A 14,318-nucleotide genomic window follows, 5' to 3' on the forward strand; every position below is an offset into this window, starting at 1 on the left:
CCGTGGCGCAATGGTTAGCGCGATCGGCTGTTAAACGAAAGGCTGTTGGTTCGAGCCCACCCGGAATGTTGTTTTGAAGTCTTAGAAGTAACGTAAAAAGGAAATATTTTCCACAATACTTGACGATTGTTCTTTGCCTAAGCTTCCGTGGCGCAATGGTTAGCGCGTTCGGTTGTTGACCGAAAGGTTTGTGGTTCGAGCCCACAAGGGAGCGTTGTTTTGAAGTCTTAGAAGTAACGTAAAAAGAAAATATTTTTCAACAATACTTGACGATTATTCTTTGCCTAAAATCCGTGGCGCAATGGTTAGCGCGTTCGGCTGTTAACCGAAAGGTTGCTAGTTCGAGCCCACCCAGGAGCTTTGTTTTGAAGTCTTAGGAGTAACGTTAAAAGGAAATATTTTTCCACAATACTTGACGATCATGCTTTGTCTAAGCTTCCGTGGCGCAATGGTTAGCGCGTTCGGCTGTTAACCGAAAGGTTTGTGGTTCGAGCCCACCCGGGAGCGTTGTTTTGAAGTCTTAGAAGTAACGTAAAAAGGAAATATTTTTCCACAATACTTGACGATCATTCTTTCTCTTAGCATTTGTGGCGCAATGGTTAGCGCGTTCGACTGTTAACCGAAAGGTTGGTGGTTCGAGCCCACCCGGGAGCGTTGTTTTGGAGTCTTAGAAGTAACGTAAAAAGGAAATATTTTTCCACAGTACTTGAAGATCGTTTTATGCCTAAGCTTCCGTGGCGCAATGGTTAGCGCGTTTGGCTGTTAACCGAAAGGTTGGTGGTTCGAGTCCACCCAGGAGCTTTGTTTTGAAATCTTAGTAGTAACGTAAAAAGGAAATATTTTCCACAATACTTGACGATCATTCTATGCCTAAAAATCCGTGGCGCAATGGTTAGCGCGTTCGGCTGTTAACCGAAAAGTTGTTAGTTCGAGCCCATCCCAGGAGCTTTGTTTTGAAGTCTTAGAAGTAACGTAAAAAGGAAAGATTTTTCCACAAGACTTGACGGTCATTCTTTGCCTGAGCTTCCGTGGCGCAATGGTTAGCGCGTTCGGCTGTTAACCAAAAGGCTGTTAGTTCGAGTCCACCCAGGAGCTTTGTTTTGAAGTCTTAGAAGTAACGTAAAAAGGAAATATTTTTCCACAATACTTGACGATCATTCCACGCCTAAGCTTCCGTGGCGCAATGGTTAGCAAGTTCGACTGTTAACCGAAAGGTTGGTGGTTCGAGCCCACCCGGGAGCGTTGTTTTGAAGTCTTAGAAGTAACGTAAAAAGGAAATATTTTTCCACAGTACTTGACGATCATTCTTTGTCTAAGCTTCCGTGGCGCAAGGGATAGCACATTCGGCTGTTAAGCGAAAGGTTGGTGGTGCGAGACCACCCGGGAGCGTTGTTTTGAAGTCTTAGAAGTATCGTAAAAAGGAAAGGTTTTTCCACAATACTTGTTGATCATTGTTTTCCTAAGCTTCCGTGGCGCAATGGTTAGCGCGTTCGGCTGTTAACAGAAAGGTTGGTGGTTCGAGCCAACCCGGGAGCGTTGTTTTCAAGTCTTAGAGTAACGTAAAAAGGAAAAATTTTTTCCCAATACCTGAAGATTATTTTAGGCCTAAGCTTCCGTGGCGCAATGGTTAGCGCGTTCGGCTGTTAACCGAAAGGTTGGTGGTTCGAGCCCTTCCGGGAGCGTCGCTTTGAAGTCTTAGAAGTAACGTAAAAAGGAAATATTTTTCAACAATACTTGACGACCATTCTACGCCTGAGCTTCCGTGGCGCAAAGGTTAGCGCGTTCGGCTGTTACCGAAAGGTTGGTGGTTCGAGCCCACCGAGGATCTTTGTTTTGAAGTCTAGAAGTAACGTTAATAGGAAATATTTCTCCACAATACTTGACGATCACTCTACGCCTAAGCTTCCGTGGCGCAATGGTTAGCGCGTTCGACTGTTAACCGAAAGGTTGGTGGTTCGAGCTCACCCGGGAGCGTTGTTTTGAAGTCTTAGAAGTAACGTAAAAAGAAAATATTTTTCAACAATACTTGACGATTATTCTTTGCCTAAAATCCGTGGCGCAATGGTTAGCGCGTACGGCTTTTAACCGAAAGGTTGCTAGTTCGAGCCCACCCAGGAGCTTTGTTTTGAAGTCTTAGAAGTAACGTTAAAAGGAAATATTTTTCCACAATACTTGACGATCATTCTTCGCTTAAGCTTCCGTGGCGAAATGGTTAGCGCGTTCGGCTGTTAACCGAAAGGTTGGTGGTTCGATTCCACCTGGGAGCGTTGTCTTGAAGTCTTAGAAGTAACGTTAAAAGGAAATATTTTTCCACAATACTTGACGATCATTCTTCGATTAAGCTTCCGTGGCGCAATGGTTAGCGCGTTCTGCTGTTAGCCGAAAGGTTGGTGGTTCGAGTCCACCCAGGAGCTTTGTTTTGAAGTCTTAGTAGTAACGTAAAAAGGAAATTTTTTTCCACAATACTTGACGATCATTCTTTGCCTAAAAATCCGTGGCGCAATGGTTAGCGCGTTCGGCTGTTAACCGAAAAGTTGGTGGTTCGAGTCCACCCAGGAGCTTTGTTTTGAAGTCTTAGTGGTAACGTAAAAAGGAAAAATTTTTCCATAATACTTGACAATTATTCTTTGCCTAAAAATCCGTGGCGCAATGGTTAGCGCGTTCGGCTGTTAACCGATAAGTTGTTAGTTCGAGCCCATCCCAGGAGCTTTCTTTTGAAGTCTAGAAGTAACGTTAAAAGGAAATATTTTTCCACAATACTTGACGATCATGCTTTTCCCAAGCTTCCGTGGCGCAATGGTTAGCGCGATCGGCTGTTAAACGAAAGGCTGTTGGTTCGAGCCCACCCGGAATGTTGTTTTGAAGTCTTAGAAGTAACGTAAAAAGGAAATATTTTCCACAATACTTGACGATTGTTCTTTGCCTAAGCTTCCGTGGCGCAATGGTTAGCGCGTTCGGTTGTTGACCGAAAGGTTTGTGGTTCGAGCCCACAAGGGAGCGTTGTTTTGAAGTCTTAGAAGTAACGTAAAAAGGAAATATTTTTCCACAATACTTGACGATCATTCTTTGCCTAAAAATCCGTGGCGCAATGGTTAGCGCGTTCGGCTGTTAACCGAAAAGTTGGTGGTTCGAGTCCACCCAGGAGCTTTGTTTTGAAGTCTTAGAAGTAACGTAAAAAGAAAATATTTTTCAACAATACTTGACAATTATTCTTTGCCTAAAATCCGTGGCTCAATGGTTAGCGCGTTCGGCTGTTAACCGAAAGGTTGTTAGTTCGAGCCCACACAGGAGCTTTGTTTTGAAGTCTTAGGAGTAACGTTAAAAGGAAATATTTTTGCACAATACTTTACGATCATTCTACGCCTAAGCTTCCGTGGCGCAATGGTTAGCGCGTTCGGCTATTAACCGAAAGGTTGGTGGTTCGATCCTACTCGGGAGCGTGGTCTTGAAGTCTTAGAAGTAACGTTAAAAGGAAATATTTTTCCACAATACTTGACGATCATTCTACGCTTAAGCTTCCGTAGCGCAATGGTTAGCGCGTTCTGCTGTTAGCCGAAAGGTTGGTGGTTCGAGTCCACCCAGGAGCTTTGTTTTGAAGTCTTAGTAGTAACGTAAAAAGGAAATATTTTTTCCACAATACTTGACAATTATTCTTTGCCTAAAATCCGTGGCTCAATGGTTAGCGCGTTCGGCTGTTAACCGAAAGGTTGTTAGTTCGAGCCCACACAGGAGCTTTGTTTTGAAGTCTTAGGAGTAACGTTAAAAGGAAATATTTTTGCACAATACTTTACGATCATTCTACGCCTAAGCTTCCGTGGCGCAATGGTTAGCGCGATCGGCTGTTAAACGAAAGGCTGTTGGTTCGAGCCCACCCGGAATGTTGTTTTGAAGTCTTAGAAGTAACGTAAAAACGAAATATTTTCCACAATACTTGACGATTGTTCTTTGCCTAAGCCTCCGTGGCGCAATGGTTAGCGCGTTCGGTTGTTGACCGAAAGGTTTGTGGTTCGAGCCCACAAGGGAGCGTTGTTTTGAAGTCTTAGAAGTAACGTAAAAAGGAAATATTTTTCCACAATACTTGACGATCATTCTTTGCCTAAAAATCCGTGGCGCAATGGTTAGCGCGTTCGGCTGTTAACCGAAAAGTTGGTGGTTCGAGTCCACCCAGGAGCTTTGTTTTGAAGTCTTAGTGGTAACGTAAAAAGGAAATATTTTTCCATAATACTTGACAATTATTCTTTGCCTAAAAATCCGTGGCGCAATGGTTAGCGCGTTCGGCTGTTAACCGAAAAGTTGTTAGTTCGAGCCTATCCCAGGAGCTTTGTTTTGAAGTCTAGAAGTAACGTTAAAAGGAAATATTTTTCCACAATACTTGACGATCATTCTTTTCCCAAGCTTCCGTGGCGCAATGGTTAGCGCGATCGGCTGTTAAACGAAAGGCTGTTGGTTCGAGCCCACCCGGAATGTTGTTATGGAGTCTTAGAAGTAACGTAAAAAGGAAATATTTTACACAATACTTGACGATTGTTCTTTGCCTAAGCTTCCGTGGCGCAATGGTTAGCGCGTTCGGTTGTTGACCGAAAGGTTTGTGTATCGAGCCCACAAGGGAGCGTTGTTTTGAAGTCTTAGAAGTAACGTAAAAAGAAAATATTTTTCAACAATACTTGACGATTATTCTTTGCATAAAATCCGTGGCGCAATGGTTAGCGCGTTAGGCTGTTAACCGAAAGGTTGCTAGTTCGAGCCCACCCAGGAGCTTTGTTTTGAAGTCTTAGAAGTAACGTTAAAAGCAAATATTTTTCCACAATACTTGACGATCATTCTTCGCTTAAGCTTCCGTGGCGCAATGGTTAGCGCGTTCGGCTGTTAACCGAAAGGTTGGTGGTTCGATTCCACCTGGGAGCGTTGTCTTGAAGTCTTAGAAGTAACGTTAAAAGCAAATATTTTTCCACAATACTTGACGATCATTCTTCGCTTAAGCTTCCGTGGCGCAATGGTTAGCGCGTTCGGCTGTTAACCGAAAGGTTGGTGGTTCGATTCCACCTGGGAGCGTTGTCTTGAAGTCTTAGAAGTAACGTTAAAAGGAAATATTTTTCCACAATACTTGACGATCATTCTTCGATTAAGCTTCCGTGGCGCAATGGTTAGCGCGATCGGCTGTTAAACGAAAGGCTGTTGGTTCGAGCCCACCCGGAATGTTGTTTTGAAGTCTTAGAAGTAACGTAAAAAGGAAATATTTTCCACAATACTTGACGATTGTTCTTTGCCTAAGCTTCCGTGGCGCAATGGTTAGCGCGTTCGGTTGTTGACCGAAAGGTTTGTGGTTCGAGCCCACAAGGGAGCGTTGTTTTAAAGTCTTAGAAGTAACGAAAAAAGGAAATATTTTTCCACAATACTTGACGATCATTCTTTGCCTAAAAATCCGTGGCGTAATGGTTAGCGCGTTCGGCTGTTAACCGAAAAGTTGGTGGTTCGAGTCCACCCAGGAGCTTTGTTTTGAAGTCTTAGTGGTAACGTAAAAAGGAAATATTTTTCCATAATACTTGACAATTATTCTTTGCCTAAAAATCCGTGGCGCAATGGTTAGCGCGTTCGGCTGTTAACCGAAAAGTTGGTGGTTCGAGTCCACCCAGGAGCTTTGTTTTGAAGTCTTAGAAGTAACGTAAAAAGAAAATATTTTTCAACAATACTTGACAATTATTCTTTGCCTAAAATCCGTGGCTCAATGGTTAGCGCGTTCGGCTGTTAACCGAAAGGTTGTTAGTTCGAGCCCACACAGGAGCTTTGTTTTGAAGTCTTAGGAGTAACGTTAAAAGGAAATATTTTTGCACAATACTTTACGATCATTCTACGCCTAAGCTTCCGTGGCGCAATGGTTAGCGCGTTCGGCTGTTAACCGAAAGGTTGGTGGTTCGATCCTACTCGGGAGCGTGGTCTTGAAGTCTTAGAAGTAACGTTAAAAGGAAATATTTTTCCACAATACTTGACGATCATTCTACGCTTAAGCTTCCGTAGCGCAATGGTTAGCGCGTTCTGCTGTTAGCCGAAAGGTTGGTGGTTCGAGTCCACCCAGGAGCTTTGTTTTGAAGTCTTAGTAGTAACGTAAAAAGGAAATATTTTTTCCACAATACTTGACAATTATTCTTTGCCTAAAATCCGTGGCTCAATGGTTAGCGCGTTCGGCTGTTAACCGAAAGGTTGTTAGTTCGAGCCCACACAGGAGCTTTGTTTTGAAGTCTTAGGAGTAACGTTAAAAGGAAATATTTTTGCACAATACTTTACGATCATTCTACGCCTAAGCTTCCGTGGCGCAATGGTTAGCGCGATCGGCTGTTAAACGAAAGGCTGTTGGTTCGAGCCCACCCGGAATGTTGTTTTGAAGTCTTAGAAGTAACGTAAAAACGAAATATTTTCCACAATACTTGACGATTGTTCTTTGCCTAAGCCTCCGTGGCGCAATGGTTAGCGCGTTCGGTTGTTGACCGAAAGGTTTGTGGTTCGAGCCCACAAGGGAGCGTTGTTTTGAAGTCTTAGAAGTAACGTAAAAAGGAAATATTTTTCCACAATACTTGACGATCATTCTTTGCCTAAAAATCCGTGGCGCAATGGTTAGCGCGTTCGGCTGTTAACCGAAAAGTTGGTGGTTCGAGTCCACCCAGGAGCTTTGTTTTGAAGTCTTAGTGGTAACGTAAAAAGGAAATATTTTTCCATAATACTTGACAATTATTCTTTGCCTAAAAATCCGTGGCGCAATGGTTAGCGCGTTCGGCTGTTAACCGAAAAGTTGTTAGTTCGAGCCTATCCCAGGAGCTTTGTTTTGAAGTCTAGAAGTAACGTTAAAAGGAAATATTTTTCCACAATACTTGACGATCATTCTTTTCCCAAGCTTCCGTGGCGCAATGGTTAGCGCGATCGGCTGTTAAACGAAAGGCTGTTGGTTCGAGCCCACCCGGAATGTTGTTATGGAGTCTTAGAAGTAACGTAAAAAGGAAATATTTTACACAATACTTGACGATTGTTCTTTGCCTAAGCTTCCGTGGCGCAATGGTTAGCGCGTTCGGTTGTTGACCGAAAGGTTTGTGTATCGAGCCCACAAGGGAGCGTTGTTTTGAAGTCTTAGAAGTAACGTAAAAAGAAAATATTTTTCAACAATACTTGACGATTATTCTTTGCATAAAATCCGTGGCGCAATGGTTAGCGCGTTAGGCTGTTAACCGAAAGGTTGCTAGTTCGAGCCCACCCAGGAGCTTTGTTTTGAAGTCTTAGAAGTAACGTTAAAAGCAAATATTTTTCCACAATACTTGACGATCATTCTTCGCTTAAGCTTCCGTGGCGCAATGGTTAGCGCGTTCGGCTGTTAACCGAAAGGTTGGTGGTTCGATTCCACCTGGGAGCGTTGTCTTGAAGTCTTAGAAGTAACGTTAAAAGCAAATATTTTTCCACAATACTTGACGATCATTCTTCGCTTAAGCTTCCGTGGCGCAATGGTTAGCGCGTTCGGCTGTTAACCGAAAGGTTGGTGGTTCGATTCCACCTGGGAGCGTTGTCTTGAAGTCTTAGAAGTAACGTTAAAAGGAAATATTTTTCCACAATACTTGACGATCATTCTTCGATTAAGCTTCCGTGGCGCAATGGTTAGCGCGATCGGCTGTTAAACGAAAGGCTGTTGGTTCGAGCCCACCCGGAATGTTGTTTTGAAGTCTTAGAAGTAACGTAAAAAGGAAATATTTTCCACAATACTTGACGATTGTTCTTTGCCTAAGCTTCCGTGGCGCAATGGTTAGCGCGTTCGGTTGTTGACCGAAAGGTTTGTGGTTCGAGCCCACAAGGGAGCGTTGTTTTAAAGTCTTAGAAGTAACGAAAAAAGGAAATATTTTTCCACAATACTTGACGATCATTCTTTGCCTAAAAATCCGTGGCGTAATGGTTAGCGCGTTCGGCTGTTAACCGAAAAGTTGGTGGTTCGAGTCCACCCAGGAGCTTTGTTTTGAAGTCTTAGTGGTAACGTAAAAAGGAAATATTTTTCCATAATACTTGACAATTATTCTTTGCCTAAAAATCCGTGGCGCAATGGTTAGCGCGTTCGGCTGTTAACCGAAAAGTTGTTAGTTCGAGCCCATCCCAGGAGCTTTGTTTTGAAGTCTAGAAGTAACGTTAAAAGGAAATATTTTTCCACAATACTTGACGATCATTCTTTTCCAAGCTTCCGTGGCGCAATGGTTAGCGCGTTCGGCTGTTAACCGAAAAGTTGGTGGTTCGAGTCCACCCAGGAGCTTTGTTTTGAAGTCTTAGTGGTAACGTAAAAAGGAAATATTTTTCCATAATACTTGACAATTATTCTTTGCCTAAAAATCCGTGGCGCAATGGTTAGCGCGTTCGGCTGTTAACCGAAAAGTTGGTGGTTCGAGTCCACCCAGGCGCTTTGTTTTGAAGTCTTAGAAGTAACGTAAAAAGAAAATATTTTTCAACAATACTTGACAATTATTCTTTGCCTAAAATCCGTGGCTCAATGGTTAGCGCGTTCGGCTGTTAACCGAAAGGTTGTTAGTTCGAGCCCACACAGGAGCTTTGTTTTGAAGTCTTAGGAGTAACGTTAAAAGGAAATATTTTTGCACAATACTTTACGATAATTCTACGCCTAAGCTTCCGTGGCGCAATGGTTAGCGCGTTCGGCTGTTAACCGAAAGGTTGGTGGTTCGATCCTACTCGGGAGCGTGGTCTTGAAGTCTTAGAAGTAACGTTAAAAGGAAATATTTTTCCACAATACTTGACGATCATTCTACGCTTAAGCTTCCGTAGCGCAATGGTTAGCGCGTTCTGCTGTTAGCCGAAAGGTTGGTGGTTCGAGTCCACCCAGGAGCTTTGTTTTGAAGTCTTAGTAGTAACGTAAAAAGGAAATATTTTTTCCACAATACTTGACAATTATTCTTTGCCTAAAATCCGTGGCTCAATGGTTAGCGCGTTCGGCTGTTAACCGAAAGGTAGTTAGTTCGAGCCCACACAGGAGCTTTGTTTTGAAGTCTTAGGAGTAACGTTAAAAGGAAATATTTTTGCACAATACTTTACGATCATTCTACGCCTAAGCTTCCGTGGCGCAATGGTTAGCGCGATCGGCTGTTAAACGAAAGGCTGTTGGTTCGAGCCCACCCGGAATGTTGTTTTGAAGTCTTAGAAGTAACGTAAAAACGAAATATTTTCCACAATACTTGACGATTGTTCTTTGCCTAAGCCTCCGTGGCGCAATGGTTAGCGCGTTCGGTTGTTGACCGAAAGGTTTGTGGTTCGAGCCCACAAGGGAGCGTTGTTTTGAAGTCTTAGAAGTAACGTAAAAAGGAAATATTTTTCCACAATACTTGACGATCATTCTTTGCCTAAAAATCCGTGGCGCAATGGTTAGCGCGTTCGGCTGTTAACCGAAAAGTTGGTGGTTCGAGTCCACCCAGGAGCTTTGTTTTGAAGTCTTAGTGGTAACGTAAAAAGGAAATATTTTTCCATAATACTTGACAATTATTCTTTGCCTAAAAATCCGTGGCGCAATGGTTAGCGCGTTCGGCTGTTAACCGAAAAGTTGTTAGTTCGAGCCTATCCCAGGAGCTTTGTTTTGAAGTCTAGAAGTAACGTTAAAAGGAAATATTTTTCCACAATACTTGACGATCATTCTTTTCCCAAGCTTCCGTGGCGCAATGGTTAGCGCGATCGGCTGTTAAACGAAAGGCTGTTGGTTCGAGCCCACCCGGAATGTTGTTATGGAGTCTTAGAAGTAACGTAAAAAGGAAATATTTTACACAATACTTGACGATTGTTCTTTGCCTAAGCTTCCGTGGCGCAATGGTTAGCGCGTTCGGTTGTTGACCGAAAGGTTTGTGTATCGAGCCCACAAGGGAGCGTTGTTTTGAAGTCTTAGAAGTAACGTAAAAAGAAAATATTTTTCAACAATACTTGACGATTATTCTTTGCATAAAATCCGTGGCGCAATGGTTAGCGCGTTAGGCTGTTAACCGAAAGGTTGCTAGTTCGAGCCCACCCAGGAGCTTTGTTTTGAAGTCTTAGAAGTAACGTTAAAAGCAAATATTTTTCCACAATACTTGACGATCATTCTTCGCTTAAGCTTCCGTGGCGCAATGGTTAGCGCGTTCGGCTGTTAACCGAAAGGTTGGTGGTTCGATTCCACCTGGGAGCGTTGTCTTGAAGTCTTAGAAGTAACGTTAAAAGCAAATATTTTTCCACAATACTTGACGATCATTCTTCGCTTAAGCTTCCGTGGCGCAATGGTTAGCGCGTTCGGCTGTTAACCGAAAGGTTGGTGGTTCGATTCCACCTGGGAGCGTTGTCTTGAAGTCTTAGAAGTAACGTTAAAAGGAAATATTTTTCCACAATACTTGACGATCATTCTTCGATTAAGCTTCCGTGGCGCAATGGTTAGCGCGATCGGCTGTTAAACGAAAGGCTGTTGGTTCGAGCCCACCCGGAATGTTGTTTTGAAGTCTTAGAAGTAACGTAAAAAGGAAATATTTTCCACAATACTTGACGATTGTTCTTTGCCTAAGCTTCCGTGGCGCAATGGTTAGCGCGTTCGGTTGTTGACCGAAAGGTTTGTGGTTCGAGCCCACAAGGGAGCGTTGTTTTAAAGTCTTAGAAGTAACGAAAAAAGGAAATATTTTTCCACAATACTTGACGATCATTCTTTGCCTAAAAATCCGTGGCGTAATGGTTAGCGCGTTCGGCTGTTAACCGAAAAGTTGGTGGTTCGAGTCCACCCAGGAGCTTTGTTTTGAAGTCTTAGTGGTAACGTAAAAAGGAAATATTTTTCCATAATACTTGACAATTATTCTTTGCCTAAAAATCCGTGGCGCAATGGTTAGCGCGTTCGGCTGTTAACCGAAAAGTTGTTAGTTCGAGCCCATCCCAGGAGCTTTGTTTTGAAGTCTAGAAGTAACGTTAAAAGGAAATATTTTTCCACAATACTTGACGATCATTCTTTTCCAAGCTTCCGTGGCGCAATGGTTAGCGCGATCGGCTGTTAAACGAAAGGCTGTTGGTTCGAGCCCACCCGGAATGTTGTTTTGAAGTCTTAGAAGTAACGTAAAAAGGAAATATTTTCCACAATACTTGACGATTGTTCTTTGCCTAAGCTTCCGTGGCGCAATGGTTAGCGCGTTCGGTTGTTGACCGAAAGGTTTGTGTATCGAGCCCACAAGGGAGCGTTGTTTTGAAGTCTTAGAAGTAACGTAAAAAGAAAATATTTTTCAACAATACTTGACGATTATTCTTTGCCTAAAATCCGTGGCGCAATGGTTAGCGCGTTCGGCTGTTAACCGAAAGGTTGCTAGTTCGAGCCCACCCAGGAGCTTTGTTTTGAAGTCTTAGGAGTAACGTTAAAAGGAAATATTTTTTCCAATACTTAACGATCATGCTTTGTCTAAGCTTCCGTGGCGCAAGGGATAGCGCATTCGGCTGTTAACCGAAAGGTTGTTAGTTCGAGCCCACCCAGGAGCTTTGTTTTGAAGTCTTAGAAGTAACGTTAAAAGGAAATATTTTTCCACAATACTTGAAGATCGTTTTATGCCTAAAAATCCGTGGCGCAATGGTTAGCGCGTTCGGCTGTTAACCGAAAAGTTGGTGGTTCGAGTCCGCAGGAAGCTTTGTTTTGAAGTCTTAGTGGTAACGTAAAAAGGAAATATTTTTCCATAATACTTGACAATTATTCTTTGCCTAAAAATCTGTGGCGCAATGGTTAGCGCGTTCGGCTGTTAACCGAAAAGTTGTTAGTTCGAGCCCATCCCAGGAGCTTTGTTTTGAAGTCTAGAAGTAACGTTAAAAGGAAATATTTTTCCACAATACTTGACGATCATTCTTTTCCCAAGCTTCCGTGGCGCAATGGTTAGCGCGATCGGCTGTTAAACGAAAGGCTGTTGGTTCGAGCTTACCCGGAATGTTGTTTTGAAGTCTTAGAAGTAACGTAAAAAGGAAATATTTTCCACAATACTTGACGATTGTTCTTTGCCTAAGCTTCCGTGGCGCAATGGTTAGCGCGTTCGGTTGTTGACCGAAAGGTTTGTGGTTCGAGCCCACAAGGGAGCGTTGTTTCGAAGTCTTAGAAGTAACGTAAAAAGAAAATATTTTTAAACAATACTTGACAATTATTCTTTGCCTAAAATCCGTGGCGCAATGGTTAGCGCGTTCGGCTGTTAACCGAAAGGTTGTTAGTTCGAGCCCACCCATTAGCTTTGTATTGAAGTCTTAGGAGTAACGTTAAAAGGAAATATTTTTCCACAATACTTGACGATCATTCTACGCCTAAGCTTCTGTGGCGCAATGGTTAGCGTGTTCGGCTGTTAACCGAAAGGTTGGTGGTTCGATCCTACTCGGGAGCGTGGTCTTGAAGTCTTAGAAGTAACGTTAAAAGGAAATATTTTTCCACAATACTTGACGATCATTCTACGCTTAAGCTTCCGTAGCGCAATGGTTAGCGCGTTCTGCTGTTAACCGAAAGGTTGGTGGTTCGAGTCCACCCAGGAGCTTTGTTTTGAAGTCTTAGTAGTAACGTAAAAAGGAAATATTTTTCCACAATACTTGACGATAATTCTTTGCCTAAAAATCCGTGGCGCAATGGTTAGCGCGTTCGGCTGTTAAACGATAGGTTGTTAGTTTGAGCCCACCCGGGAGCGTTGTTTTGAAGTCTTAGAAGTAACGTAAAAAGGAAATATTTTTCCGCAATACTTGACGATTATTCTTTGCCTAAAATCCGTGGCGCAATGGTTAGCGCGTTCGGTTGTTAACCGAAAGGTTGGTGGTTCGAGGCCACCCGGGATCGTTCTTTTGAAGTCTTAGAAGTACAGTAAAAAGCAAATATTTTTCCACAATACTTGACGATCATTCTTTGCTTTAGCATTTGTGGCGCAATGGTTAGTGCGATCGGCTGTTAACCGAAAGGTTGGTGGTTCGCGTCCACCCAGGAGCTTTGTTTTGAAGTCTTAGAAGTGACGTAAAAAGGAAATATTTTTCCACAATACTTGAAGATCATTTTATGCCTAAGCTTCCGTGGCGCAATGGTTAGCGCGTTCGGATGTTAACCGTAAGGTTGGTGGTTCGAGCCCACCCGGAACGTTGTTTTGAAGTCTTAGAAGTAACGTAAAAAGGAAATATTTTTCCATAATACTTGACGATCATACTACGCCTAAAAATCCGTGGCGCAATGGTTAGCGCGTTCGGCTGTTAAACGAAAGGTTGTTATTTCGAGCCCACCCGGAACGTTGTTTCGAAGTCTTAGAAGTAACGTAATAAGGAAATATTTTTCACCAATACTTGACGATCATTCTTTGTCTAAGCATCCGTGGCGCAATGGTTAGCGCGTTCGGCTGTTAATCGAAAGGTTGTTGGTTCAAGCCCACCCGGGAGCGTTGTTTTGAAGTCTTAGAAGTAACGTAAAAAGGAAATATTTTTCCACAATACTTGAAGATCATTTTATACCTATGCTTCCGTGGCGCAATGGTTAGCGCGTTCGGCTGTTAACCGAAAGGTTGGTGGTTCGAGCCCACCCGGGAGCGTTGTTTTGAAGTCTTAGAAGTAACGTAATAAGGAAATATTTTTCCACAATTCTTGACGATCATTCTCTGTCTAAGCATCCGTGGCGCAATGCTTAGCGCGTTCGGCTGTTAACCGAAAGGTTGGTGGTTCGCGTCCACCCAGGAGCTTTGTTTTGAAGTCTTAGAAGTATCGTATAAAGGAAATGTTTTTCCACAATACTTGTTGATCATTGTTTTCCTAAGCTTCCGTTTCGCAATGGTTAGCGCGTTCGGCTGTTAACCGAAAGGTTGGTGGTTCGAGCCCACCCGGGAGCGTTGTTTTGAAGTCTTAGAAGTAACGTAAAAAGGAAACATTTTTCCACAATACTTGACGATCGTTCTTTGCCTAAGCTTCCGTGGCTCGATGGTTAGCGCGTTCGGCTGTAAACCGAAAGGTTGGTGGTTCGAGCCCACCCGGGAGCGTTGTTTTGAAGTCTTAGAAGTAACGTAAAAAGGACATATTTTTCCACAATACTTGACGATCATTCTACGCCTAAGCTTCCGTGGCGCAATGGTTAGCGCGTTCGGCTGTAAACCGAAAGGTTGGTGGTTCGAGCCCACCCGGGAGCGTTGTATTGTAGTCTTAGAAGTAACGTAAAAAGGAAATATTTTTCCATAATACTTGACGATCATTCTACGCCTAAGCTTCTGTGGCGCAATGGTTAGTGCGTTCGGCTGTTAACCGAAAGGATGGTGGTTCGAGTCCACCCGGGAGCGTTGTTTTGAAGTCTTAGAAGTAACGTAAAAAATTAA

General features: G+C 43.1%; 3 non-coding genes across 3 annotated transcripts; all 3 read left to right on the forward strand.

The window, feature by feature from the left end:
- The first annotated feature begins 3,367 nt into the window (after positions 1–3,367).
- TRNAN-AUU (transfer RNA asparagine (anticodon AUU)) lies at positions 3,368–3,440 on the forward strand. Its single transcript has one exon. It is a non-coding gene; the product is annotated as a tRNA-Asn (tRNA).
- Positions 3,441–13,915: 10,475 nt separating this feature from the next.
- Positions 13,916–13,988, forward strand: TRNAY-GUA (transfer RNA tyrosine (anticodon GUA)). The gene has a single exon. It is a non-coding gene; the product is annotated as a tRNA-Tyr (tRNA).
- A 74-nt stretch (positions 13,989–14,062) lies between these two features.
- Positions 14,063–14,135, forward strand: TRNAY-GUA (transfer RNA tyrosine (anticodon GUA)). Its single transcript has one exon. It is a non-coding gene; the product is annotated as a tRNA-Tyr (tRNA).
- The last annotated feature ends 183 nt before the right edge of the window (positions 14,136–14,318 follow it).

This window comes from Phalangium opilio, unplaced genomic scaffold, assembly GCF_054372755.1.
Source record: "Phalangium opilio isolate 3A_F unplaced genomic scaffold, DU_Popi_V2 ptg000094l_1, whole genome shotgun sequence".
In the NCBI taxonomy this organism is placed as follows: domain Eukaryota; kingdom Metazoa; phylum Arthropoda; class Arachnida; order Opiliones; family Phalangiidae; genus Phalangium; species Phalangium opilio.